The following is a 27,267-nucleotide window of genomic DNA, read 5'->3' as shown; positions in this document are numbered from 1 at the left end:
TGTGGAATCTGATGTTATTTCTGGGTAGATAGTGTCAGAATTGAGTTGCATCTTGGACATTCTGCTGGTGTCTAAGAATTGCTTGGTGTAGTGTGGGGGAGGATCCCCCCACATTGGAACTGGGTCTGAGAACCCCTAAAAGATGGGGTAACACTGATCTACTCATACACACTCTTCTAAGGCAAAGTGAAAATGCGTGGCTCGCATTTTGGTTCAGTGAAGGCTGTGTCACAAGTTTTGTGTTACTTCTAAGTCAACAGAGGAAAGATTGAATTATCAGCCTAAAAACAAACTCCTGCCAACCATCAATCAGTCATGTTATTTTTTAGATTTAGACTCCCGAAGAACCTACACTCAGAATCAGTCCTTTCTTGCCTAACCTCCTGAAGTTTCCCACTTATATATATAGAATTATATATACATAGAATTATAAAGAATTATATACAAAGAATATATATAAAGAATTATATATATATGTATACATATATAATTTTTTTTTAAGTTTACTTATTTTGAGAGAAAGAGAGTGCAGAGGAGGAGCAGAGAGAGAGAGGGGAAGAGATAATCCCAGGCAGGCTGCACACTGTCAGCACAGATCCCGTGCAGGGCTCAAACTCACAAACCGTGAGATTATGACCTGAGCCAAAACCAAGAGTCAGATGCTTAACCTCCTGAGCCACCCAGACACCCCTCCCACTTTCTTCTCAACCACCGTTACCTACTTCAGACCTCACAAATTGTGAAAATGTTGGTTTCACTCAGTTTCCTGCCTTAGTCACTATGCTATTTCCTTTTTTCTTCTCCTAAAAATGTTTTTGATTGATGCCTTATTGAAAAGCCCTTAATGTTCTTACTCTGCTTTCTAGGCTTATCATTACCAAAATGGAAGTGTTCAAGTAGTTGCCAACAGCTTACATAATTATTAACTGACCTTAATTCTCCTGGACCTTTTTGTGGCATAGGGCTCTACTGGTCATCACCTCCTCATGAAGCATTTTCTTCCCTTGTATTCTAGTAAATAACAATATCTTGATTTGTTACCAGTCTTTTAAGAGATCCTTATCTGATGCACTTTGGTCACCATTTCTTCTGCCATTCTGTGTACATAAGCATGCCCCACCATGTGACTCCGAACTGCTCATTTTTTAGATTTCACAAATTCTCCGTCGGTATCCAGATCTGCATTCTGTGTTCCATATCGTTACTAAACATCAAACCTAAACCTCATCCTATATCTATATTTTATTTTTATATGGATAACTCAGTGTTCCCTAAAATGCTGTACATTTGGTTTGGGTAATGATCACCACCTCTCTGGGAGTGATTGAATACTCTTCCCCAGCTTTCCTCTTTCTCTGTTGCACAGCCCTTACCTTAAGCTACAATTATTATTTATTTATACTGTCCTTCAAGCTCATAAATCTAATCACTCTTCTATTTATTAAAGAGTTATCCATCTGTCTTACTCTGTTGCCATAATGGAAGGTTTCTGGATATGTTTTGAAGGTACTGCTGATAACATTCAGGATAACATTTCCTGATGAATTGGGTAAAGGATATGAGGAAAAGAGAAACGTCAAAGGTGATTTTTAAGTATTTGGGCTTGAGCAATTGAGTGCATAGTAGTGTTATTTATTGCACGGTAGAACACTAGGGAAGAACAAGATTAAGGGGATTCTATTTTAGTCAAAGTATGTTGGAGATCCCTATGTAACATTCAACTGGAGATGTAATATAAGGAGTTAAGATTTCAGAGTCCAAATTTCAGAGGGAAAATGGAGGTTGGAGATAGAAGTTTAGGAGGGATCACCTTCTACAGCCACGGGACAGGTTGAGAGGCCCTAGGATTGTTCTCATAGACAGAGAAGGGGTCCCACACTCAGGTGTGGACTATGTCAATATTGGCAAGGCAGGAAGGAGGAGCATGCCTCAGAAGAGGCTGAGGAACAACAACCAGTGAGGTGGGAACAAAACCAACAAGAAGATTATCAACTGCATGGAGTGTTTTCCAGAGTTTGAGCAAGATGAGGACTAACAAGTTACCCTCAGGGCCATCTTACCCACTGGGGACAGGAGGCACAGTACCTAGGTCCCATGATATCGTAGGGCACATGGAATGTTTGAATTTCATTTTTTTTTCAATTAGAAGAAAAAAAATATGAATATAGTAACAATGAATATGTAATACTGGACCTGGACTAGGTTATGTTGGTTTTTGTAACAACACAGTCATAAAACAATTTTTAATGCTTTAATGAAAAAAGAGGGCCCTGGAAGTTCTTGACGTGGGTCAAGCATTAGCCAGGCAGTGTGGACCTCACTGCTTACACTGATAAGGACAGCTTTGAAGGAGTCCTGGGAACAGACACCTGATTGGTGGTTGGAGTTGGAGAGGAAGGGGAATGTGAAGATGGGAGATGGCATTTTTAACAAACCTTTGAAATAATTTTGTACAAGGGTGCAGAGAAGTAGGATCCCACCTGGAAGAGATGTGGAACCAAAGGAAGAGTGTGTTTTATTTTGTGGGTCGTGGAGTCAGAGGAGGCATGTGTCTGCATGTGTGTGTGTGTACACGCATGTGTGTGCATGAAAACTGGGAAGATATATCTTAGAATGTCTAACGGAAGGAGCAGAGTCCTTCAGGGCAGAAAGTGCCCAGTTGGAATGGTTGGCCTCTCAGACGGAAGCCAGTTCATCCTGATGGCTTCTGCTCCTTCAGTGAAATAAAAAGTAAAGTCACCAGCTGAGAGTGACAAGTTCCGAGCAGGGGGAGGGCAATTTGAGAAGAGGACAAAATATGCAATAGTCGCTTTTATGTTGAGACGATGGATTGTCTAGGGAAATGTAATAGGATTTCTGAGGGAGAAAGAATGGAACAAAGTTGAAAATGTTAACAACAGTAGTTATCTCAGGGTAGTAGAATCAAATTTGATTTTTATTTACTTTTTTTATAATTTTGTTTTCAAAGTCTTACACTGAAGTGCTTTTGTTGCTTTAAACAGCTATTAAAATACTAATAAAAAATACTCAACAGCCTTCCTATCCCTTATATCTTGCTTTAGTTCCTATTTGCTGTAGGAATTTTTTGGACCAGTTTCCTATAGGAATTTTTCCTGGACCAACTCCAGCTCCTTGTTAAAATTCCCTAAAGAGTTAGTCTCCAGTGTATGATGCTGTTCTGTCATGTATATTGTTATATGTCATTTTATCTGCTTTCTGTATGAACATTTAATTTTCCTAATGAAATTATCAACTTCTTACTGCCGGCAACTAGGTCCCATATGAGTATTTCTTAGTTTTAATGAATCAGTTTACACAAATGCCTTACATATGAATCTCTGGGTAGACTCTCCTTCTCCTGTACTATGGCAAAGCCTGCTTTCTTCTTGTAGGCCACATGATCTCCAACCTGTCCTGAGTCAGATGAATTTTTCATTCCCCTTCTTCCAAATGCACTGCAGCTTTTGTTGAGGGCATGAGCTCCATACTTGGAGAGTAAATGAGGAGCAGGTGAGAGAGAACACTTTGCCAGTTCATATGCTCACTCTCCTTCCTCACCTCCACCCCGTGGCACTCCTTCATGTGTTTCAGTGTACGTAGATAAGAGCAAAGACAAGCACCATATTCTTCTGGGTCAAAGTCAACTCTCAGTGTTGAAGACAGTGGGTAATAAGTTGTTCTACAGTCTAAAGAGAGACCAAAGTATGAGAGAGCTTGTATAAGGAAGATTCTGATTCATTAGAGAGAAGGGTCTTCAGAAAACTGAGGAGAGTATAAACCATGTAATGTTCCTCCTTCGCCATGGACTCGAACTGAAGAAGTCTAAGGGGGAGGCTGTAAAGTAGCTTGCAGGGGGAGTGAGGACAAAGGGCAAATGTGATATATGGCAACAGTCACATTGTTCCCATTGTTCAGTAGATGCCAAGAAGGCTAGCCCAGCTCGAGTTACTTATCAACACCCTCCCTCCTGGAACAAGGTGTGTGCAGCACAAAAAGTCTGTGGGCTTACCACTGAGAACCAGACGTGGGGAAGTGGGGAAGTGGCAGGGGAGTGTCGACCCAAGAGTGCTTCCCTCAAGTCAGAATGGCAGTGGGAGAGAGCCCAGGAGGAGGGGGTGGAACTTTCTGAAAAATCTGTAAATTCACCTCATGGATTTTGATACCTGCCATGACATCATGCCTGCCTAATACCCAAGAGAGAGATCCAAGGAAAACTAGCTAATTGTAAAGAAGCCTCAGTTCCTTGTTCTTCCGTGTCTTGCTTCTGTTGACCACAGGAGCCAAGCAGCCAGAGGGGTGGGGGTAAAAGGGCAGGCCACCTGCACTCTGGGTCCATGAGCCTCGGGTCCAATCTAAGCTTGGATGGGGAGGGATTACCTTTAAACTGGCTTTAAACCAGATGAGGTAGAGACCTTCGGTTCTTAAGTCTGCACCCTAATACCTAAAAAATGGTGCTACTCATTAATACCTGCAATGATACAGCATGTTCCCAAGATGTCAAGGAAAAAGAGAAGAGATTCAGTAGGGTGAGTTTGAAGGCTGGCTGCGGTGGGAAACAAATCAAGCTGTATCCTCTAGGGTCAGCCCCTTTAGTTGACCAGCAAGTAGCAAGTAATCGTGGTGGTGAGAGAAACAGTGGTCATCATGGTAGTTACTGCAGGAGTAACAGTGGTGATAGACTGTTCCCAGAATGCCTGCTAGGCACCAGTCTTTATGTTAGGGGCTTTAGGTGTATTATCTCTAATCTTTACTACAAACTAGCAGTGTGGCTGTTCTGCTGCCAACAAGCATAGGAGGAAACTGACCCTCATGGAGTGAATAAGTCGGGGTCACACAGGCAGCAATAAAAACATGAAGTTAAAGAAACATAATTAATCGGGAGGAGAACAGTGTGCATCTGCAGCAATCACTTCTCTTTGTGCAGTCCTCCTGCCTTCTCACTGTCCTAAGAGCTTCCAGGTCCTATTGATTCTGGGCACTCCCACTACCTGACCTTGGGAATAAGATGATCCTTATGTTCCACTTCAGCCTCCACCAACCTTTTATTGGTATATGGAGAAACGAGCATTCTTTCTGTACTAGTCCTACTTCATTCTGTTCTAGAAATGTTGCACACGCAGCAAATATTTGTGCCACATAAATCGATATCCTATTTTTAGGTTGGCCTGCACACATGAACTACAATGTTTAATGTCATTTCCAGAGGAAAACATGTCCTCAGCCTCAGCTGGAATGATTCACAATTAATCTTAACATTGTTGACTTCAAATGAATATTATGATAAGCATGATTATCCACATTGATGACAGGAATCAATGAAATGTGTATTAAAGAAGCAAATATTTGTGGTCATTATTTAGTTTCCAGATGCATTGTGCAGTTCAGTTCAATTTTCTCCAAGCAATTGGCAGGGATGCCTGAGGGATGCTGAGTGGCAGGGAAATCCAGGGCTGTGAGAATTCACAAGGTAGATCACCATGAGCAAAAGACATGACTGCAGTGTCTTCCACATCCCCCCTTCGACCCCCTACACACAACAACCCGTCTCTTTCTGGCATTCCTGAGCAAGTCAGGGAAATAGGGAATATAACTGTGTAGGCGCTGGTAAAGTCAAACAACCAGATCTCCCAATGCCCCATTCTTTATCTGTCTAGTTAGCTTTGCTATCACCATAGTTGGGCATCGCATTAATCATCATTAAGAACCTTCTGAGAAAGAGCCTGGTGCTCTGTGAAATCATGGCATTCGGAGGCAGATTCAGTTCAGATCCCTGACCTGCTCTTGAGTGATGTGACCTGGGACATCATTTACTTCATCTCCACAAATTGATTTGCTCATTTCAATTTTAGGATGTTAAATTATACAATAATTGATGAGTTAAACCCATGAAAAGTATGGTTATTTAAAATGCATTGTTGGCCTTGAATAGTTTAAAATATTCATTAATTCCACAAACATTTCTTGAGGGCTATTTTATATCAGACACTAAACTAAACATCAGACACAGATAAATAAAGCACAGTTCCTGCCTTTAAGGAATCATAATGTTATATTCAGAAACTGGATGACCAGTGGCTTTGTTGACTCAGTTTACTTCTATGGCACCAAGAATTTCCTTCAGTCTTATTTTTTGCAAAATTAATTTGTCAGTTGATGACCTCACACAAGTTTAACATGTGACCATGTTGATCATATGACTAGTAGGTTGAATTAGAAGAAAATAGAATGTCTGAGTGGACAGGGTAATTGCTGCCATGAAGCCTGGTAATTTTCTTCCAATGTAGAGGCAAAAGTCAGAGTGAGACCTTATTAAATGATAATGTGAACAAACTGAGTCACGAGCCAAACCACAGAGTTTGTAATAGTTTGAGAAGAAAGATAGAAGCAGAAATAAGTACCTGAGAGGTGACATCTAAACTTCTGTTTTGGGGCGCCTGGGTGGCTCAGTCGGTTAAGCATCTGACTTCGGCTCAGGTCACGATCTCGCGGTCCGTGAGTTCGAGCCCCGCGTCGGGCTCTGTGCTGACAGCTCAGAGCCTGGAGCCTGTTTTAGATTCTGTGTCTCCCTCTCTCTCTGACCCTCCCCCATTCATGCTGTCTCTCTCTGTCTCAAAAATAAATAAACATTAAAAAAAAAAAAACCTTCTGTTTTGTTTTTCATTTTAATCAGGATAAGATTAAATCTACCTTTGTGAAACACTGACCTAAGAATAGCCATGTGCCATGGTCTTCCTTCACTGTCATAGTTAAGGTCCTAAAACTGCTCTTGGAAGAGTTACTGTGTAAAGGTGACTTTCAAAAGTCTTTCTGATGGACAGAAGCCACTTTGGGAAAGAGGTCATTCTGTGTAGGGTATTTTGAGTGTTAGAGTTTGTTCTGTTTAGAGTGTTTTGGCTGTTGTTGTTTGGATTCCTATCCTCAGAATAGAAATTATTTCAAGATATTTACCTCTTAGGAGTAAGAATGTATATTTCTCAGAAAGAAAATAATTTCACCAGGGAATATGAACAAAAGGAGGAAAATTCAACAAATTAATCTAGGAGATTATTCCTAAAGAAATTATCTTTAGTAATTCTTTTAGATTAATCTTTTTACTAGATTTCATAAATGGTTTTAGGTACAAGTTAATACTTTGCAATTCTCCTTATCAGACTTCTTAGATCCCTATTCTCTATACTTATATATCTTCCTCAGACTTTGAAATGTAGGAAATAAATTTTTGATATTATCCTAGAAATTCACTGAAGTAAACCTTTATCTTATCTGTGTTTCATCTGTTTGCTTAAAGAATTTAATTTGGGGTCTTATTTCATAATCAAGAGGAGGGCATAATTCAGGGTCTAGAAAAATCTCTTTAGGACAAAAGCTGATTGTTACACAAGTTTCTCTGATTGATCTTTCTCAAAATGGACAGATTACTTCTTATTACCAATAACCATTGAATGAAAAATTGGTGAGTATAGCAGGTTAACATCAGCCGTGAGTATTCCTCGATCCTTTGGCCCTGCCCCTTCCCCTGGAATGTGATGTTTCCCACAGTGTATTCTGTAGGGCTCAGAGACAGTCAGCAATTTTTTTTAAGTTTATTTATTTTATTTTGAGAGAGAGCGTGGGGGAGAGGCAGACAGAGGGAGAGAGAGAGAGAGAGAGGATCCCAAGCAGGCTCTGCGCTGCCAGCACAGAGTCTGATGCGGGGCTCAATGTCACATACCGCTAGATCATGACCTGAACCGAAACCAAGAGTTGGATGCATAAATGACTGGGCGATTCAGGTACCCTGACACTCAGCAATTTTAAAAAATTGGATCCCTGCTCAAATAAATTTAGGCATTACCATTTACCAAATTTTCCTCTTGGGAATTTACATCAGATTAAAAACTCTAAGGCACCCTGCGGTTTTTAGGAAAAGTTGTTGTAGAATGAATTAATATAGAGCATTGGGGGGGGGGGGGGGGCGGGGAATCAAAGCAATGAGGACAGGTATAATAGTCCTATGTTTCTCTCATTCTCTCTTCAGTGTCCCGTGCACTGGACACAGTTCATACATAATATGTGAGGGAAAGAAGGAAGATGTTAGTGGCAATTAAGAAAATCTCTGTGTGATAGATCAAACAAAATCATATAATGGTAAGAAAGTATTCATACCAGTTCATCAGTGTTTGAGAAGTTTGAGTTTAGGCTAGTATCACTATTAAAATTGGAGGAAACCTCATTATCACCTTTTTTTTTTTTTTTACTACAAGTTATATCATTTGATAGGTTCCCGAATTATCATTCATCCTCAGTCTTCTAATCTTATTTCCTTTAGAGCTTCCCAAGTATATGACTCATCCTAAAGCAAGCTACAGATATTTAATGAATACAACATGAGGAGTTGGGAGATAGTCACCCATGAAACTGTCAATGCAATCAAAGCCATAAACATATCCATCACCTAAAGTTTCCTCTCACTCATTCATTCGTTTGTTCATTCTTTGTTTTTTTTCTTTTTTTCTTTAATGGCAAGAAGACTGAATGGAAGATCTACCCTATTGGCAAAATTTCAAGTATACAATATGGTATTTTTTACCCCAGTTTTTTTTAATGTTTATTTTTGAGAGAAAGAGAGAGAGTGAGAGAGAGCAAGCGCACAAGCAGGAGAGGGGTAGAGACAGAGGAGGACAGAGGATCTGAAGCGGGTTTTATGCTGACAGCAGAGAGCCCAATGCAGGGCTCGAACTCATGAACCATGAGCTCCTGACCTGAGCCAAAGTCGGACACTTAACCGACTGAGCCACTCAGGCGCCCCTACCCTGGTTTTGTTGACACATAATTGGCATAAGGCAATTATTGGCATATGGCATCGTGTATGTTTAAGATTTTACCTTACATATATTGTAAAATGATCACCGCAATAAGTTCAGAGATCAAAACAAAACAAAACAAAAGATGAAAAGAAAAACAAAAGGTTTTCCTTGTGATGAGAAGTCTTAGGATTTACTCTCTAAACACCTTTCAAATAGACAATAGACAAGCATATAACTACAGTCATATTTTATATTACATCCCTAGTACTTATTTATCTTTTTAAAAATATGTGTTATTGAAGTATGGTTGGCATACGGTATCCCATTTATTTCAGGTGCACAACACAGTGATTCAACAATTCTCTACATTGTTCGGTGCTCACCATGACAAATCTAGTCACCATCTGTCACCATACAATGTTATTACAATATTAATTATATTCCCTGGACCACGCTTTTCATCTCTGTGATTTATTTTCTAACTGAAAGTTTGTACCTTTTAATCCCCTTCACCTATTTCTCCCATTCCCCACACCCCCCTCCCCTCTGGCAACCCCAGTTTTTTCTCTGTAGACAATATAGTATTTTTAACCATAAGCCCTATGTTAAAATAGGCCCTGTGTTAAAATACAGTAGATCTCCAGAACCTGTTTTGTTTTATTGTTTTGTTTTGTTTTTAGAAAGATTCATTGGTTATCAAGTTTGTGATAGATGCAAAGTTCAGATCACAGGTGGATAAAAAAAAATGCTGAGGGGTAAAAAAAAAAAGTCTGAGGGGTTTTTAAGATTTTTGTAATGCAATCATGAGGAAGTTCTATGTATTGAGGATTTCTTGTGTTTGTTTATGTATATACAAAGGAGGAAAAGCTTGATCAGAACTGAAATCAGAAATCATCTTGATCGTTTTCTGGTGGACAAAAAGAAAAATTTGAACCTTTCCTAACCCTGGAACAATAAATTACCTAGTTTAAAAAAAAAAAAAAAAGAGGAATTCCCATCTATGATGACTAACCCCTACCCTCAGGGATGTTACAATATTTACATTTGTTTGTCTTTATGAAATAGAATATCATATTCTCCCAAATTTCTGCTTACACTAGATAATCTTACTATTATAATATGTTTCAGTCTTCTGTTTCCAGGATGTACTTAGCAATAGCTATTGAGTTTTGGGCATTGTGTCAATGACAATGTGTCATCATTTTTTATAATGCATTATTTTTATAAAGTACAATGTTGCTGCCTTCAGTGTGAGTCACTGCCATGTAGTGGTTTTAAATGTTCCATACAAATTGACAACTTGAGCATATTGGCTATTGTTATTCCTTGAGTGAAGAAGCAGCTTCTTGGGGAGCCTGGATGGTTCTGTCAGTTAAGCGTTCAACTCTTGATTTCGGCACAGGTCATGATTTCACAGTTAATGAGGTCGAGCCCCACATCAGGCTCTGTACCGACAGTGTGGACCCTGCTTGGGATTTCTCTATCTCCCTCATGCTCTAAATCAGTCTCTCAAAATAAATAAACATTAAAAAAAAAGAGCTGGATGCTTAACCAACTGAGCCACCCAGGCACCCCTCAATGGAGAATATTTAAATATATTTTTAAAATACTACTCTAATTAGGAAATGATCCTAGAGTAATAAATCTTTAGAACTCGGAAGATCCTTAACTAGTCAATGTAATGCCAATGCATGGAAAGTAAGCTCCCAGAGGGCAGGAGCCTCTCCATCTTTTCATTGCTGTATCTGGTCCCCCAAAACAGCATCTGACCTGAGTCAACCCTCAGATTGCCACGAGGGGCGGGGTGGGGGATGAACGAACTATGCAAAGCACAGTTTTCTTTTCCAAGCAGTCATAGAAGTGTAGCAAATGCTGAGTCTGAACCTTTCTCTCCTCAAAGGGAAATTCGTATGTCTAGGAAAGGAAACAAATATATATATGGTATATATACTTGGTATATATTTTTGGTACTATGTTTGATATATTTATACCAAATATATACCAATATATATGTAAATATATACCAAAAATATCCTCAGTCTGTGGGAAAATTGAAAACTTACATGAAAGTTCAAAGGAATACGAGACATCTGCCTAGCAGGGATGGAGATCGTTGAGGAAGAAGTGTTTACCATAAAGCTGGAGAACGTGCAGCTCTGACAGGTGTAGTTTATGCAGAAGAAGGGCTCTCCAGGAGGGGGTACAAAGATGAAAGAAACTGAAAAACGATGCAGGGAGACCTGACCTTGCCTACCCTGGAGTGAAAACTGGACGGATAAATTAGCGCTGGGTCAAGGAGGGCAGTAGAATGACAGACCATGCCACTTAGAAGTGTTTTACTATCACCTTGCAGCGTAAATCCGTTCTCTCTCCTGTGATCTTTATCATAAGCAATAAGAGAGAATGGCCTGATCAGAAATATCCGTTCTATTCCTTCACCTCAGTGGTGGCATTCATACCATAAACTCTTCCTCTTTTGAGATCATCACCCCTGTGGATTTCTGCAACAACATCTCACCTGGTGTATTTCCTTCCCTGGCCTCCTGTGCACCTTCCCATGCTCAGGCTCCTCCACCCTGAAGGCTGGCTCCAGCATGCCTGTCCCTGGCCTTCCTCTGCACACCGCCCACTGGAACACCCAGCCTGTCATCCTGCTTCCACACCGCTGGCTGCTGGAATTTCCATATTGAGTCCTCATTGTCTTTCCTCCTAAATCTTCCTCCCATGTTCATCAATCTGTACATGTTTCTTCCAGTTTTGCAGAATCTACGTTTTTTTTTAGGTACCTTTGTTTTGTTTTGTTTTTCCTGTTCTATCAGCTCTGTTCATCTTTCCCCCCACAGACCCGGTTTCTTTGCATTCTCACTGCCAACAGTCAGGTTCCATATCGCCTCACACCTGGTTGTTCCTGTCACCTCTGGCTCCTCACTGGGCTCCTTGTATGCTGTCATTCCCTCACCAGGGAGTCTGATTCTACCAGAACTAAAGTAAAATGTATTTTTATTCCTCTCCCTTGTTAGAAGGTGGAGGGTCCGTAATGTATCCTCCAGACTGAGAAGGCACTTTAAGACTGAGAACAGAGCAAGCCATTCCATTTCATTTTCACAGAGTTTTATTCAGGGTAACCTGCTGATAGGGGCATAAGGGGAATCAGGCAGGCAGATGATCCAGGCAGTATGTGGTTATTCTCCAAAGCTATTCTCCACTTCATCTGGACTCCAGTCCCCGGCTTTTGTAAAGCCAGGGGCATGGTGGTGTGGTCACCATCTGCACACCAGAGGGTCTCTACTAGTTATCTAAAGTGGAGTCTTTTGTGCACCACTTTAGGGAAGATCAGAACGAGCCTTCCTGCATTCTGGTCAGGATGTACATTAACCTCCACAGGGCCTGGAACACGTAGCCCCAAGGGGGAAGTCACTGTGTGGGCACGAACGGGGCGGAGGACCAAAGATGGAGTCAACGTTGTTCGCACTCCTACATCCCTCCTCTTAGTTACACAATAGAAATCAGTGAAAATTTGCAGAGAGCCAGTTATGTGCCACACAGAGCAGTAGGCAGAGGAAACAATGATCAATGCATTCCCTGCCGCAGGGGAACATTCAGTTTAGTGTGGGTGATAGACATAAACCTAAGTTACTCACAATGGAACAAGTAATAAAATGCCTTAAAATTCTTTCTGTCATTTTCTGTTACCCTCACATAAGTTTATTCATTTTAGACTTGATAGTAAATTCTTCATGACATTTTAAAAAGAAATTTATTATCAGATTGCTTTAAAAAATGGAATTAATTCTTTTACTTAAACCAGCAATTGATATTATGTTGTTTTGTAATTTGAAAGATAAATTTCTTTATTCAGTGTTAAATTTTTTAAAACAATTGCCTTGTGATTCAGAAAAAAAAATATATTTCACTTGGACTGTAGATATTCTCCAAATAAACTATACACACTTATAAACTAACATCTGGTTTAGTTTATTTTAAAAGCTAAACCAAAAATGTCAAAGTGAGATGTTTGTTTTGTCAATAAATGTTGTAAAGAATCAGACTGTAGTCATTGTAAGAAGGACAAATTTACTTCATTTTTAAAATTGGTTAAGAATGATTTAAACATTAGTGTTATTAGCTTAAAATAGACTATTAAAACTCTCAGACGTTTTATGATAGCCCCATGGTAAGCACAAAAATAAAACACATAGAAAATACACAACAGAAAAAGAGAAAGGAAACAAAATATACCATTACAAAATCAATGAAATACAAAGCGGATAGCGAGACAAGAAAAGATGGACAAAAGAGCTACAGGATAGACTGAAAATAATTAACAAAATAGAAATAGTAAGTCCTTCTCTGTCAATAATTACTATAAATGTAAATGGATTAAACTCCCCAATCAGAACGCTTAGAGTGACTGAATGGATTTAAAAAATCCAGCTACCTGCTATCTACAAGAAACTCATTTTAGATTTAAGGATACACGTAAAGGGATGGAAAAATATATTCCATATAATTGGTAACCAAAAGAGAACAGGGACAGCTATATTTATATCAGACAAACTACACCATAAGTCAAAACTGTCACAAGACACAAAGGACATTATATCATGATAAAAGAGCCAACACAGTAGGAAGATATAACCAGTATTAAAAAAAAAATCTGCACCCAACATCAGAGCTCCTAAATATGTAAAACAAACATTGACAAATTTAAGGAGAAATAGACAGCAGTTCAATAATAGTAGAGACTTTAATACTCCACATTCAATAATGGAAGTAGCATCCAGACAGAAAATCAATAAAGAAATAGTATACTTAAATAACACCGTACACCAAATGAACCTAACAGACATATACAGAATACCCTACCCAACAGCAGCAGAACACACAGTCTTCTTAAGAAAATTGCACATGGAACATTCTCCAGGATAGATCGTATATTGGGCCACAAAAGAAGTCTTAATGTATTTTAAAAGACTGAAATCATATTGAACATATTTACCAACCACTGTAGGATGAAACTAGAAATTAATAGTAAGAAGGAAAACTGGAAAATTCACCGATATGTGGACTTTAAAAAACACACTCTCAGACAACTAATGGGCCAAACAAAAAGATCCAAGGGAAATTGCACAATATCTTGAGGCAAATGAAAACAAAGACACAACATACCAAAACTATTGGATGTAGCAAAAGCAATAGTAAGAGGGAAGTTTATAATTCTAAGCACCTACATTAAAAAAGAAGATCTCAAATAAACTAACTTTACATCTCAAGGGACTAGGAAAATCACAAGCTAAACTCAAAGTTATCAGAAGGAAGGGTATAATAAAGATTAGGGCAGAAATAAAATTGAGACCAGAGAAACAATAGTGATATCAACATAGCTAAGAAGTGATTTTTGAAAGAGTAGAAAAAATGACAAACTTTAGACTAACTAGAAAAAATAGAGAAATGATTCAAATAAATAAAATCAGAAATGAAGGAAATATTAAAATTGATGTCACAGAAATAAACAGGATCATAAGAAATTACTGTGAACAATTCTATGCCAAGAAATTGGATAACATAGAAGAAATGGATAAATTCGTAGAAACATGAACCCTACCAAGGCTAAATCATGAAGGAATAGAAAATCTGAACATATCTATAATTAGTAAGAAAATTGAATCACTGGGGTGCCTGGGTGGCTCGGTTGGTTAAGTGTCCAACTTCGGCTCAGGTCATGATCTCACGGTTCATGAGTTTGAGTCCCGTGTTGGGCTCTGTGCTGACAGCTCAGAGCCTGGAGCCTGCTTCCGATTCTGTGTCTCCCTCTCTCTCTGTCCTTCCCCCACTCACACTGTCTCTCTCTGTCTCTCAAAAAATGAATAAATGTTTAAAACAATTAACAACCACAAAAAAAGAAAATTGATTCAGTAATCAAAAAAAAAAAAAACTCACAGCACAGAAAAAGATCGTATATCTTCATGGGTGAACGCTACTAAAGATTTTAGAATTAACACTAATCCTTCTCAATCTCTTCCAAAATATGGAAAAAGGAGGGAATACTTCCAAACTTATTCTGTAAGTCCAGCATTACCATGATATCAAAGCCAAAACAAAGACATTACTAGAAAAGAAAAATACAGAAAATTATTCCTGATTAGCACAATACTAGCAAACAAACACATGAAAAGAAGCACAAACCATTGCCAAATGGAATTTATCCCTCAGATGGAAGGATGCTTCAGTATATGAAAATCAGTTAATGTGATTCACCACATTTCCTATCCAGGGCTGTTTGGCAAGAAAAAGTAATAAAAAGCATCCAAATGGGAAAGACAGAAATAAAATTATCTCTGTTTGCAGATGACATAATTTTATATGTTGAAAACCTTAAGGATCACACGCACACACACACACACACACACACACACACACACACACACACACAAAAGTGTTAGAATAAATGAATTGAGTAAAGTTGCAGAAGATAAAGTTGACATACAAATATAAGTAAAGTTTCTAGACACTAATACCAAATTATCTGAAAAGATAACCAGAGGGAGGAAAACCTCTGCTATTTATATTTATATATTGTTATTATTATTATTTACATATATATCCATATTTATTTATCTACGTATAATAGCATTGGAAAGAAAAAAATAAGTTTAGCAATAAATTTACCCAAAGAGGTGAAAGACTTGTATACTAAAATCTATAAAACACTGGTGAGAGAAACTGAAGAAGACACAAATAAATGGAAAGACGCCATGTGTTCATGTATCGGAAGACTTCATGTTTTTTAAATGTCCATACTAGTGGCCCAGGACACTCTGCATTCCGCATGTATCTCGAGAGCACGTCAGACACCTTCTTCTCCACCCCTTAAGCTCTGTCAGCGTCATTGCCACTGTATTGCCAAGATGTTGCTTTCTAACAGGCTGACTCTGGACGAGCTGGATGTGAAGGGGAAGTAGATAGTCATGAGGGTGGACTTTAACGTCCCTATGAGGAACCAGATAAGAACTAACCAGCGAATCAAGGCTGCCATCCCAAGCATCCAATTCTGCTTGGACAATGGAGCTAAGTCAGTTGTTCTTATGAGCCATCTGGGCTGGCATGAAGGTGTCCCCCTGCCTGACAAGTACTCTTTGGAGCCAGGCGTTACAGCACTCCGATCTCTGCTGGGCAGAGATGTTTTGTTCTTGAGGGACTATGCAGGCCCAGAAGTGGAGGAAGCTTGGGCTGACCCAGCTGCTGGGTCTGTCATCCTGCTGGAGAACCTCCACCTCCATGTGGAGAAAGAAGGGAAGGGAAAAGATGCTTCTGGGAATAAGGTTAAAGCTGAGCCAGCCAAAATAGAAGCCTTCAAAGCTTCACTTTCCAAGCTAGGGCGTCTATGTCAACGATGCTTTGGCACGACTCACTGAGCCCACAGCACCATGGTGGGAGTCAGTATGCCACAGAAGGCCAGACATTTCTTGAGGAAGAAGGAGCCGAGCCATTTTGCAAGGCCTTGGAGAGCACAGACTGATCCTTCCTGGTCCTCCTGGGAAGAGCTAAAGTCGCAGACAATATCCACATGATCAGCAATATACTGGACAAAGTCAATGAGATGATTATTGGTGGTGGAATGGCTTTTACTTTCCTTAAGGTGCTCAACAACATGGAGATTGGCACTTCTCTGTTGATGAAGAGGGAGGCAAGATCAGCAAAGTCCTCATCTCTAAAGCTGAGAAGAACAGTGTGAAAATCACCTTGCCTGTTGACTTTGTCACTGCTGAGAAGTTTGATGAGAATGCCAAGACTGGCCAAGCCACTGTAGCCTCTGGCACACCTACTGGTGGGATGGGCTTGGACCTTGGTCCTGAGAGGATCAAGAAGTATGCTGAGGCAGTTCTTCAGGCTGAGCAGATTGTGTGGAGTGGACCTGTGGGCATATTTGAATGGGAAGCTTTTGGCCAAGGAACCAAAGCCTTCATAGATGAGGTGGTGAAAGCCGCTTTCAGGAGATGCATCCCCATCCTAGGAGGTGGAGACACTGCCCCTTACTGGGCCAAATGGAACACAGAGGATAAAGTCAGCCATGTGAGCACTGGGGGTGGTGCCAGTTTAGAGCTCCCGGAAGGCAAAGTCCTTCCTGGGGTGGATGCTGTCAGAAGTGTTTAATACTTTCCTGCCTTTTGGTTCCTGTGCACAGCCCCTAAGTCAACACATCTCTTGTGTAGCACCTGCCACATCTCCACTTGGCATTGACTAAATCTTCCCTTGTGTCAAGATTCAGCTAGTAGCCAAGAGATGCAGTGCCAGGAGCCCTTAAGCAGTTGCACAGCACCTCAGCTCCTCTTTACTGCACCCTGGATTTGCCTACATCCTTCAAGATGCCATTTGAATTCCTTAGTAACTTATAATCACTTGGTGATTATGCATCCTAGAGGGCATATACTTCTATTCTGCCTTTTAGAAGAAACTGCGCTATGTTAGCTTCTCTTTTTGAAGTAGCTTATTCTGATTAACTTTGTCCTTGTTTGACTACTCATCATGGAAAAAAGATGAAATTTTAATTGTAGAGGGATAGGGAGACAACATTGGTGATCTGTTAAATAAATAATAAAAACATCCATTGAAAAATAAATAAAATAAAACGTCCATACTACTAAAGCAATCTACAAACTTAATGCCATCTCTGCCAATGGTAGAGAAAAATGCCAATTGCATTTTTTTATGATTTTTTTTAATGTTTATTTATTTTTGAGAAAGAGACAGACAGACAGAGCATGAGTGAGGGAGGGGCAGAGAGAGAGGGAGACACAGAATCTGAAGTAGGATCCCGCCTCCAAGCTGTCAGCACAGAGCCCAACGCAGGGCTCAAACTCACAGACCATGAGATCCTGACCTGAGCTGAAGTCAGTCACTTCACCAACTGAGCCACCCAGTCGCCCCAGCCAATTGCATTTTTTACAGAAATAGAAAAAAATGTTAAAATTCATATGAAACTACAAAAGACTCTGAATAGTCAAACAATCTTGAGAAAGTAAAACAAAGATGAAGGTGTCACACTTCCTGGTTTCAAAACATATTACGGGGCACTTGGGTGGCTGAGTCGGCTAAGCGTCCAACTTTGGCTCAGGTCATAATCTCATGGTCTGTGAGTTCAAACCCCGTGTCGGGCTCTGTGCTGACAGGTCAGAGCCTGGAGCCTGCTTCGGATTCTGTGTCTCCCTCTCTCTCTGCCCCTCCCCTGCTCATGCTCTGTCTCTCTCTGTCTCAAAAATAAATAAAAACATTAAAAAAAAATTAAAAATATATATATTACAAAGTAATGGTACTCACATAAAGATAGACTGTAGCCAATGGAACAGAATAGAAAGCCAGAAATAAATGCACATATATACAGTCAATTGATGTTCAACAAGAGTACTGAGAATACACAATGAGGAAAGAATAGTCTTTTCAACAAGCAGCATTGGAAAAAGTGGATATCCACAAGCAAAAAAAATGAAATTGGACCTTTAGCTTACACCATACACAAAAGTCAGGAGATCAAAGACTTTAACATAAGGTCTGAAACTGTAAAACTCCTAGAAGAAAACATAGGGGAAAAGCTTCATGACATTGGGCTTGATAATGATCTTGCAGATTTGACACCAAAAGCAAAGGCACAGAGCAAAATAAACAATTGGGACTACAGTTGACTCTGAACAACATGAGTTTGAACTTGAACTGTGTGGGGCCGTTTATACACAGATTCTTTACAGTATGGTACTGTAAGTGTATTTTATCTTATGATATTATTAACATTTTCTTTGGCTAATTTTATTATAAGAATACAGTATATAATATATACATAACATACAAAATATGTATTAATTATTTATGTTATTGGTAAGGCTTCTAGTCAACGGTTGCCTATTAGAAGTTAATCTCTTGGGGAGTCAAAATTTATACATGGATTCTCAACTGGACAGGGGTTAGGTGCCCCTCAACCCCCACACTGCTGTTCAAGGGTCAACTGCACATCAGACTAAAAAGCTTCTGTGCAATTGAAACCACCAGTGATATGAAAAGACAACCTACAGAATGGGAGACAATATTTACAAGTTCTATACCTGATAAGCGGTTAATATCCAAAATATATAAGGAATTCCCACAACTCAGTAGCAGAGTAATAGCTCAATGTAAAATATGGGTGAAGGTCTTCATTGGCATTTCTTGAAAGAAGACATACAGATGGCCAACAGGTACACAAAAAGATGTTCAACAGCACTAATCATCAGAAAAATACAAACCAAAACCATAAAGACATATCACCTCATACCTGTTAGGATGCCTACTATTAAAAAAAAAAGATAACAAGTGTTAGAATGTAGTAACACTGGAACCCTTGCATACTGTTGGTGAGAATGTGAAATGGACAGCTGCTATAGAAAACAGGATGGAGTTCCTCAAAAAATTAAAAATAGAAGTACCATATGATCCAACAATCTCCCTTCTGAGTATCCAAAAGAAGTGAAATTAGAATCCCAAAGAGGCATTTGCATCCCCATGTTCATTGCAGAATTGTTCACAACAGCCAAGGTGTAGAAACAACTTAAATGTTCGTCAACAGATGAGCGGATAAAGAGAAAGTGATCCACACATAGGATGGACGAATAGCCTACAAAAGGAAACGCAACATATGCAACAACATTGATGAACCTCGAGGACTTTGTGCTAGGTCAAATAAGCTAGTCACAGAAGGACAAATATTGCATGATTCCTCCTATATTAGGTATCCAAAATAGTCAAACTCATGGAGGCAGGAAGTAGAATGGTGGTTGCCAGGAGCTAGATGAGGGGGTTAGAAGTGTCCACTGGTTAGAAAAGTTTCAGTTATGCAAAGTTGAATAAGCTCTAGAGATCCACTGCACAATGTTACGCTTCTAGTTAACACTACTGTATTGTGCACTTAAAACTTTAAGGGGGCAGATCTCATGTTAGGCATTCTCACCACAATTTTTTTAAAAACGGAATGAACAACCAACTGTCTTTGTAAATTTTCCGTGAGATCCCAGAGTGCCAATCCATGCTTACCCTTTCTCATAACAAAGTGAATTTTCCCAGGTGGCAAATAATCTGACAAGAATTTGATATCTAGAAAGTTCACAGATCCTAGCATACACCTTTACATGTTTTCTAATTCTCTATCACAACCTTCTGATTATCACTAGAATTTTATTTGACAGTCTCCACTGAGTCTTTCAGTGCCTGAACAGTATGGAGGTATGAACTTAAAAGGTTCACTTATGAAAATAAAGGAAGTTCAAATTCTGTTTTAGTTTTCACTAGTCCCCTATGCTGACTTTGGATTTTGAATAGCTCCGCTGCTCATTGAATAGTCTCTATTACTCTTTTCCTGAAAAAGAAATCTTCCCCTGCATTTGACTCCATGTTTTTCTCTCCATTACCTCCCAACTCAGTGGGAGAATCTCCCATGGGGATCTTTAGTGACCTTTTCAGCTTTTTTGGCTCTCGTGTTTGGTCATCTGTATTAGGTTGGAAACCCTCAGAACAAGACTTCTGTCAGAGTGTAACATTTATATAGTTCTGTTTCATAGATTTTTAAGTATACAGATTTCATTGCCTTGTATTTATCTAACATTATGTCAATACTTATGCTGCCTTAGATTATTCCAAAGAGAGGTCTGCGTGGAAGTTGGAAAGAAAATCCTTAACATGGAATGTATTTGCTGTGTCTCTTTATATACCACTTGTGAAATACTAATGCCGTGGACGAATACGTCGTCAGCAGGAAACTAATGCCTTTGTCATATACACTGGCCTCTACTTAAGGTTTTCTTTAGACCTCAGAAGATGACAAGACAGCGTGGAATAAGTGACCCTGGACGCGATTTTTCTAGTTCCCTGAAGAGTAGTTGATCTATGTGTGTCTGTGCATCCTCACCTTATCTGGGGCAGAGCTACAAATCCAGTTTCATGGTTAAATTGGCAGGTAATCCCTCCGTTTGCAAGCCTCGAAATGGTGTGTATCCTTCAGAGGAATCTGATTATGGCAGATCCCCAAGGTTCCCGCTTCGGTGCACAAGGGCTTAACTCAGAAACAACGGACTCAACAGGGGAATGAAGTCAGTGACGGGAAACAGCCATGTGATTCTTTTGTTGGGATGCTCCCCGCTGCACTTGAGCAACAGGAATGGGATTGGGTCGCTTGCACACTTGTATTCCAAAACTAGCTGTTAAGCCTGGATTTAGCTTTTCCTCTCCACCATTCTCCCCATCTTGGTACATGGCACCATCATCTTTCATTTGACTCCCTCCTCGGCACTCTCCTCATGCATGCAATAAAACATCTGCACAGTAACTGACTTCTGAAAAACCTTCGATGTATCTACTTCTGGCCACCTCATTCCTAGTGGACGCCCGTTTCATCTTTCCACAAATTATTGAAAGAGGCAGTGAACTCTCACCCTATTTTAAGTATGTCTTCTGTACTCCTTGTCTATACTCTGCCTGAATAAGCTTTACACTTTTTTTAAAATATTGCAGCTGTACCAAAAAAAAAATAATAATAATAATATAGAAAACTTTGTGTACCCAATAGCCAGTTTGAAGGGGGGGGGGTATAAAACAAACACAATTAAATTTTACCTTTCTCCACGTGTTCCCCACTTTTCTTCCCTGGACATAAGCACTCTCCTGAATGTGGTGTTTATCAGAATCTTTCAGTAGAGTAAATCTTGTCATGTTAAGCCTCTGCTTCAGCCCTTCACCGTGCTTCCATTACTTTTAGTCCCCAGACCTATCCCGTGGCTGGCGTGGCCTCCCGTGGGCTATTGCTGTCCCCTGGCTGCCTCTCTCCAGCCTCCCCACACACCATCCTCTATGAGGTCAGGGGAGGCCCTCTCCCTGCTCTCGCTGCCTGGTGTAATCACTCAAACATACTCAGCGCTCCATAATTGCTAGCAAGTTGGATGAATACGTGAGTGACCGCCAGACACTGTGTTGAGATACAAATACGAAAAAGCTCTTGCCCCTGTCCTCCAGGGTTTGCAACAGATGATAAGACAGGGGAACAGACCAGGGGGTGGATGTGAAAATCAACAATTGTAAACCAGTGAGGCTGAGACCTATAATAGAAGTGGGGATGCGCGCAGGGATGGAACACCAAAGGGTGTAATCAGATCTTCTGGGGTTGGAGAGGATAAAAGACAGCTTCTCACAAGAGGGGACGTTTAAACTGAAGCTTGAGGGGTGCCTGGGTGGCGCAGTCGGTTAAGCGTCCGACTTCAGCCAGGTCACGATCTCGCGGTCTGTGAGTTCGAGCCCCCCGTCAGGCTCTGGGCTGATGGCTCGGAGCCTGGAGCCTGCTTCCGATTCTGTGTCTCCCTCTCTCTCTGCCCCTCCCCCGTTCACGCTCTGTCTCTCTCTGTCCCAAAAATAAATAAAAAACGTTGAAAAAAAAATTTTAAAAAAATAAAATAAACTGAAGCTTGAAAAATGAATAGAATTTTTCAGGGCACAGAAGGAGGAGAGCGTATTTCGGGCAGAAGACTGCAGCTTGTGAAACGTGAGCACGACGCAGGGCACCCGCGGGGAGCTGGGAGTGGCTGAAGCATTGGGTCCGTGTGGAGAACAGGAGGAGAACCGGGCAGCGGCCAGACCGGGGAGGGCTCCGTATACTGAGCTGTGGCATTGGGACCATTGTCATTGTTGAAACCCAGTTTGTTACGTCTGAGGCAGATGCTCTGCCCGGCCAAGCTGAACAGCAGATACGAAGAAGAATAACTTGACCCACCTGTGCTTAAAAGCCTATCTCATAAGGAGACACAACAAATCCACAATGCAAACGGTTTTTGCCCCTCTTTTGCCTCCAGTAGAAGTGTCTCTGGAAGGGCTGTATTTAATGAAATTGGGATTTTTTTTTTAAAAACACTTTTTTGGTAAAGTCATCGGACAGGAGCTGAATGGCCACACACCAGAGGGGCCAGTGTCACACTCCAATGCCTGCGACTCACTCTTGCAGTGTGACCGCCTTGTAGTAACTAGTCTTTAAAAACCTCCACAGTTGCAGAGCCTACAGAGGATGGTGACAGCCACCTGAGGGGCTGTGGTGACCCACGTTCGCATGATTTTAGCCCCCACCTTTTGCAGGATGGCATGGGGTTGGTGGGGGGGCCTGTGCTCACCTTCTATTTAAGGTCAGCCGTGAGGGGACACTCGTTCACATAGTTCAGCCCCTGTGGGTGGCAATAGGAGATAACCATTTCTTTAGCTTAAGAATGGTCATCTTTCTTAATAACGTGTAAATACTCCTGAGAGTGGGTAACGTGGTAAAGATTATATCCCATTCTCACTGTAGCACATAATAACTCATCAGATTTCTCCTGAGTGAAGATTTAAATATGAGGGAGAGAGCTAATTGCCACTGTATAGCTACATCGGGTTTCTGACAGTGGCATTGTATGAAGAAGAAAATGTGGAAGCCTGAACGACGAATGCTCATAAATGTTGTATCTCCCCACGTCTCCTGTATCCCAAATTCGTGCAAAGGTTAAAATGTTCTTAATTTTTATTCTAAAAATCTTAGAGAGGCGTTCCGTTAGCACTGGTGTCTGATCGAATACAGGCTTGCCTCGGCTTCATTGAGCTTTGGGCACACGAACGAGATGAGCTTTTGTGGCCAGTTATGTCATTGAGGCCAAATGCTACCTGCGCCCCGCCCCCCTCGCTGCTCCATTCACACACTGAACAGGAACTTCAAATGAATGTCCAGGGAAAGAATTCCTCCCAGCACGGTGGACCTTTTGATTCTGTGCCTTAGCACATATAAACTGAAATAAAAAAAAAAAATTTATCCCTTCAGTTCTGATTAGTCTGAAGCAGTTACACAAAAGTGCATTCGAGATACGGGCTCGTGCTGCTCCAACACAAAGACAAAAATATGAGAAAACCAAGTTATCAATTACAGTATAGCTTCCATGCTTTCCCACAGTGTCCTTTGAGGAGTGCCTCTTTTTAACCTAGGATATGATAGTTTTGCCCCCCGAGCCTTTTTGTCAGGTATAAATATGGTGTTGGGGGGAGCATATCTAAGCATCTCTTTTATTTTCCCTGGGAGGCAATAAAATGTTGTACCTGCACTTGGAAGGTCGTTTTTCACTGGTCATACCAGTTAACCTAAGGGTGGGTTTGCATGATTCCTTCCCTTTCTGGGGTTGTCCCAGGACTGTGGTTCTATTTCCTGTCCTTTGTTTGCCATTTCTACCTCTTCCCAGTGCATGTTGTTCTGGTCGAAGGCACTGTATTGAGAAGTTAAATGAGGCTCTTTTGTGAATATCATTTCCTACTGCTTTACTTTGGTTGTATAATCAGATGTTAAGGTTTAGTTGAAGTGGACGTGTTGAGAAAGAAATGGAAAAAAATGGCATCTCTAAATGAGATATCAAGAGAAGTAAGGGGTTCAGGTATCTACAGGTCGATGGCTTGCGAGATGTTTATCTATCTTGTCTCTAAGGTGGAGAGAATTCTTTAGAAATAAGAAGAAAAAGAAAGGAAAAATAACCAGAATTGTGATTTCATCTAAATGTTTCACAAAATATTTTTTCAGGCTTGTAAAATATCTTTGTGATAGTTGTTTTAGTTAGATCCTGAATTATATTTCTTTCATGTTCTGTAGATTTCCACTTACCATTTAGATATCTATTTTCAATAAGCCTAATTTTTTTCTGCATTAAACCAATATACAAAATGTAGCTAGTGAAAAAGAAATAAAAGGCATAATGATTAGAAAGAAAAAATATTCTCATTATTTTCTAATGAAGTGATCATCAATAAATTAAAGCCCCCCAAAATGTACAGATTATTAGAATTAGTTCTGGAGCTGAGTAAGATTTCTGAATCTAAAATCAATATACAAAGGCAGTTTTCTGAATGCCACCACAAACTGTTAGAAAATATGATTGAAACTAAAGTTTTCAATAATAATAATATCTTCAAAAAAGACTAATAAGTAAATTGGAATAAACCTAGAAATGATGTACAAGACATTTTTGAGAAAATTAATTAAAAACAGCTTAAGATATCTAGAATGCTAAATAAATCTATATACTATGTTTATGGGTTGGAAGACCCAAAATCAAAAGGAGTGAATTCCTGCTAAACTTACTTAAAATTTCAGTGCAATTTCAGTCAAAAAACAACACAGTTATTTTATGTGTGTGTGTGTGTGTGTGTGTGTGTGTGTGTGTATCTTGATAAACTAATTCAGAAGTATGACAGAGTGAAAGACTAAGGATAGTCACACATTCTTTTATTTTTTAATGTTTATTTTTGAGAAAGAGAGAGACAGAGCCCAAGTAGAGGAGGAGAGAGAGAAGAGACACAGAATCCAAAGACACAGAATCCAAAGCAGCCTCAAGTTGGGCTCTGTGCTGGGCACGGAACCTGCTTAGGATTTTCTCTCTCCCTCTCCCACTACCCCTCTCCTTCTTCCTCTCTCTATCTCTCTCAAAAAAAATAAATAAATAATTTTTTTAAAGTAAAAAGTGTAAAAACATAAAGGAAGGAAGTGATAAATTAAAAAATGTATGAAAGTGGTAGCAGTAAATTTTAAAAGTCATATTTATGTTTTATTCTATATCTTTTAGTCTGGATGGTAGATAAACTGATACATGGGTGTTTATTACTTATTCATGTATGCATAAGCATATATTCTCTGCATATGTTATGAATTTTATCATTTAACATTTATTTTTAAAGCCATTAATATACATAGTCATATATATATATATATATATATATATATAAAAGCAAGTAGCAATTAGTCAAATGCCACAAAATATCCATATATGAATGTGTATGAATGTTTGAATATGTACTCAGAAATTTTTAAATCTAAATATTGCTTGCAAAGACTCAAGGTCAAGGAAAATGCTTTTTTAGTATTTGGTCAAATTTTTTTTCAAATAGGATTATAGGAAGTAGAATGTCCTACATTTGAATTAGGATCTAATTTGTGAGGTAAATGGTGGTACTAACCACATCCTACTCTTTTCGGCCTCAGGGACCATATAACGAATGCAACCATATAACGAATTCTGTAAGGTAGCCGTGCTGGAAGAATAGATATTCTTTTTTTTATGTTTTTATTTTATATTGGAGAGAGAGATAGAGAGAGAAAGGGAGAGAGACAGAGCACGAGCAGGGGAGGGGCAAAGAGACAGAGACAGATTCTGAAGCAGGCTCCAGACTCCCTCTGAGCTTTCAGCACAGAGCCCTACGAAGGGCTTGAACTTGCGAGCAGTGAGATCATGACCTGAGCCAAAGTCAGCCACTCAACTGACTGAGCCACCCAGGTGCCCCTGGAAGAATATATATCCTAACAAACTCTTCCCTGAGTCAACACTAGGAGGAGATGACTGAATAAACTTAATTTGTTTGTTTGTTTGTTTATTCATTTGGTGTGAAGGTAAGAGTCGTGAAAGAAACATAAGGCATGGATGGGAGAAACTCTTAGGGCTGTTTTCAATCTCTCAGTGCTCTCAGTGACTACAGTCTTTCCTAAATTGGAGCTGATAAATTTCATAGAAGAATACAACCTATTTTTGAAAATAAATGCCTCTTTGAAAAGCTCAATCTAGGTGGCATTAGCCAAGATATTGATGGGTTGGGTGCATCATGGTCAGATAAACGAGTAAAAATATGTCTAAAATGCTTTCAGAGGAAGCAAACTAACTGGATTGTTAACTGGGAGTAAGGATTTTATGATGCTTCAGATTTAAGATATTCAATATGCATTTTTTATTGATTTACAAATCCATATACTGTAAGATTTGCTCTTCCTCAAAAGAGAATAATATAAGAATAACCCAAGGATACAAAAACTCCACTGCTCTACAACATGAGTTTCATTTTTCTCATTCAGACAATACTTGCTTGTTTTCCTTAACCATGTTGAAAGCCACTTCTTATCAATATTTCACATGAGTTCTTAGCAACCAAGAAGTAAAATGCTTAACTGTAGTGATGAGTTCCACTTAGTTCTCATTAACATTATATGCATAACATAATGTGAATATGTTAACATATTATTAACATAATATGAATATATACCATAATTAAATAGAAGAAAATATATAATTATAAAATATATAAAAAGTAAATATATAACATGTTTGTGTATGTGTGTATTTGTATATGTGTATATACACACACCATACACACGCCTGTATACATTATAAACAAAGCCAAATACATATTTTCCTTTCTTTTCTCAAATACACTGAGGTTTTCTTTTGGCATCTAATGTTTTGAGTGTTCAAATTGTAGGGCATATTGAAACTACCAAGTGCAAATTGTCACATGAATGTACAATTGGGTCAGTGCTCTTTTATTAACAAGCTGTTTTGTCCCTCTCACTGATAATTCATCTTCTCAAGGGACAAGACTACTAAAACTTCAGAGAAAATGTAGTTGTGGTCACAATTCTGTGACTGTG

At 39.5% G+C, this 27,267-nt stretch overlaps 1 protein-coding gene and 1 pseudogene across 1 annotated transcript in view; both read left to right on the top strand.

Annotated features, from left to right (window-relative positions):
- Nucleotides 1-27,267, top strand: part of PLXDC2 (plexin domain containing 2) — a 448,391-nt gene that overhangs the window by 279,964 nt on the left and 141,160 nt on the right.
- On the top strand, nt 12,739-17,447 carry LOC109273663 (phosphoglycerate kinase 1-like; annotated as a pseudogene).

The sequence above is a fragment of the Panthera pardus genome, unplaced genomic scaffold (genome assembly GCF_024362965.1).
Source record: "Panthera pardus isolate Hobbes unplaced genomic scaffold, ASM2436296v1 HiC_scaffold_6, whole genome shotgun sequence".
Lineage (NCBI taxonomy): Eukaryota > Metazoa > Chordata > Mammalia > Carnivora > Felidae > Panthera > Panthera pardus.
Note: the sequence above shows the minus strand (reverse complement) of the source record. Positions and strands in the feature narration are given on the sequence as shown.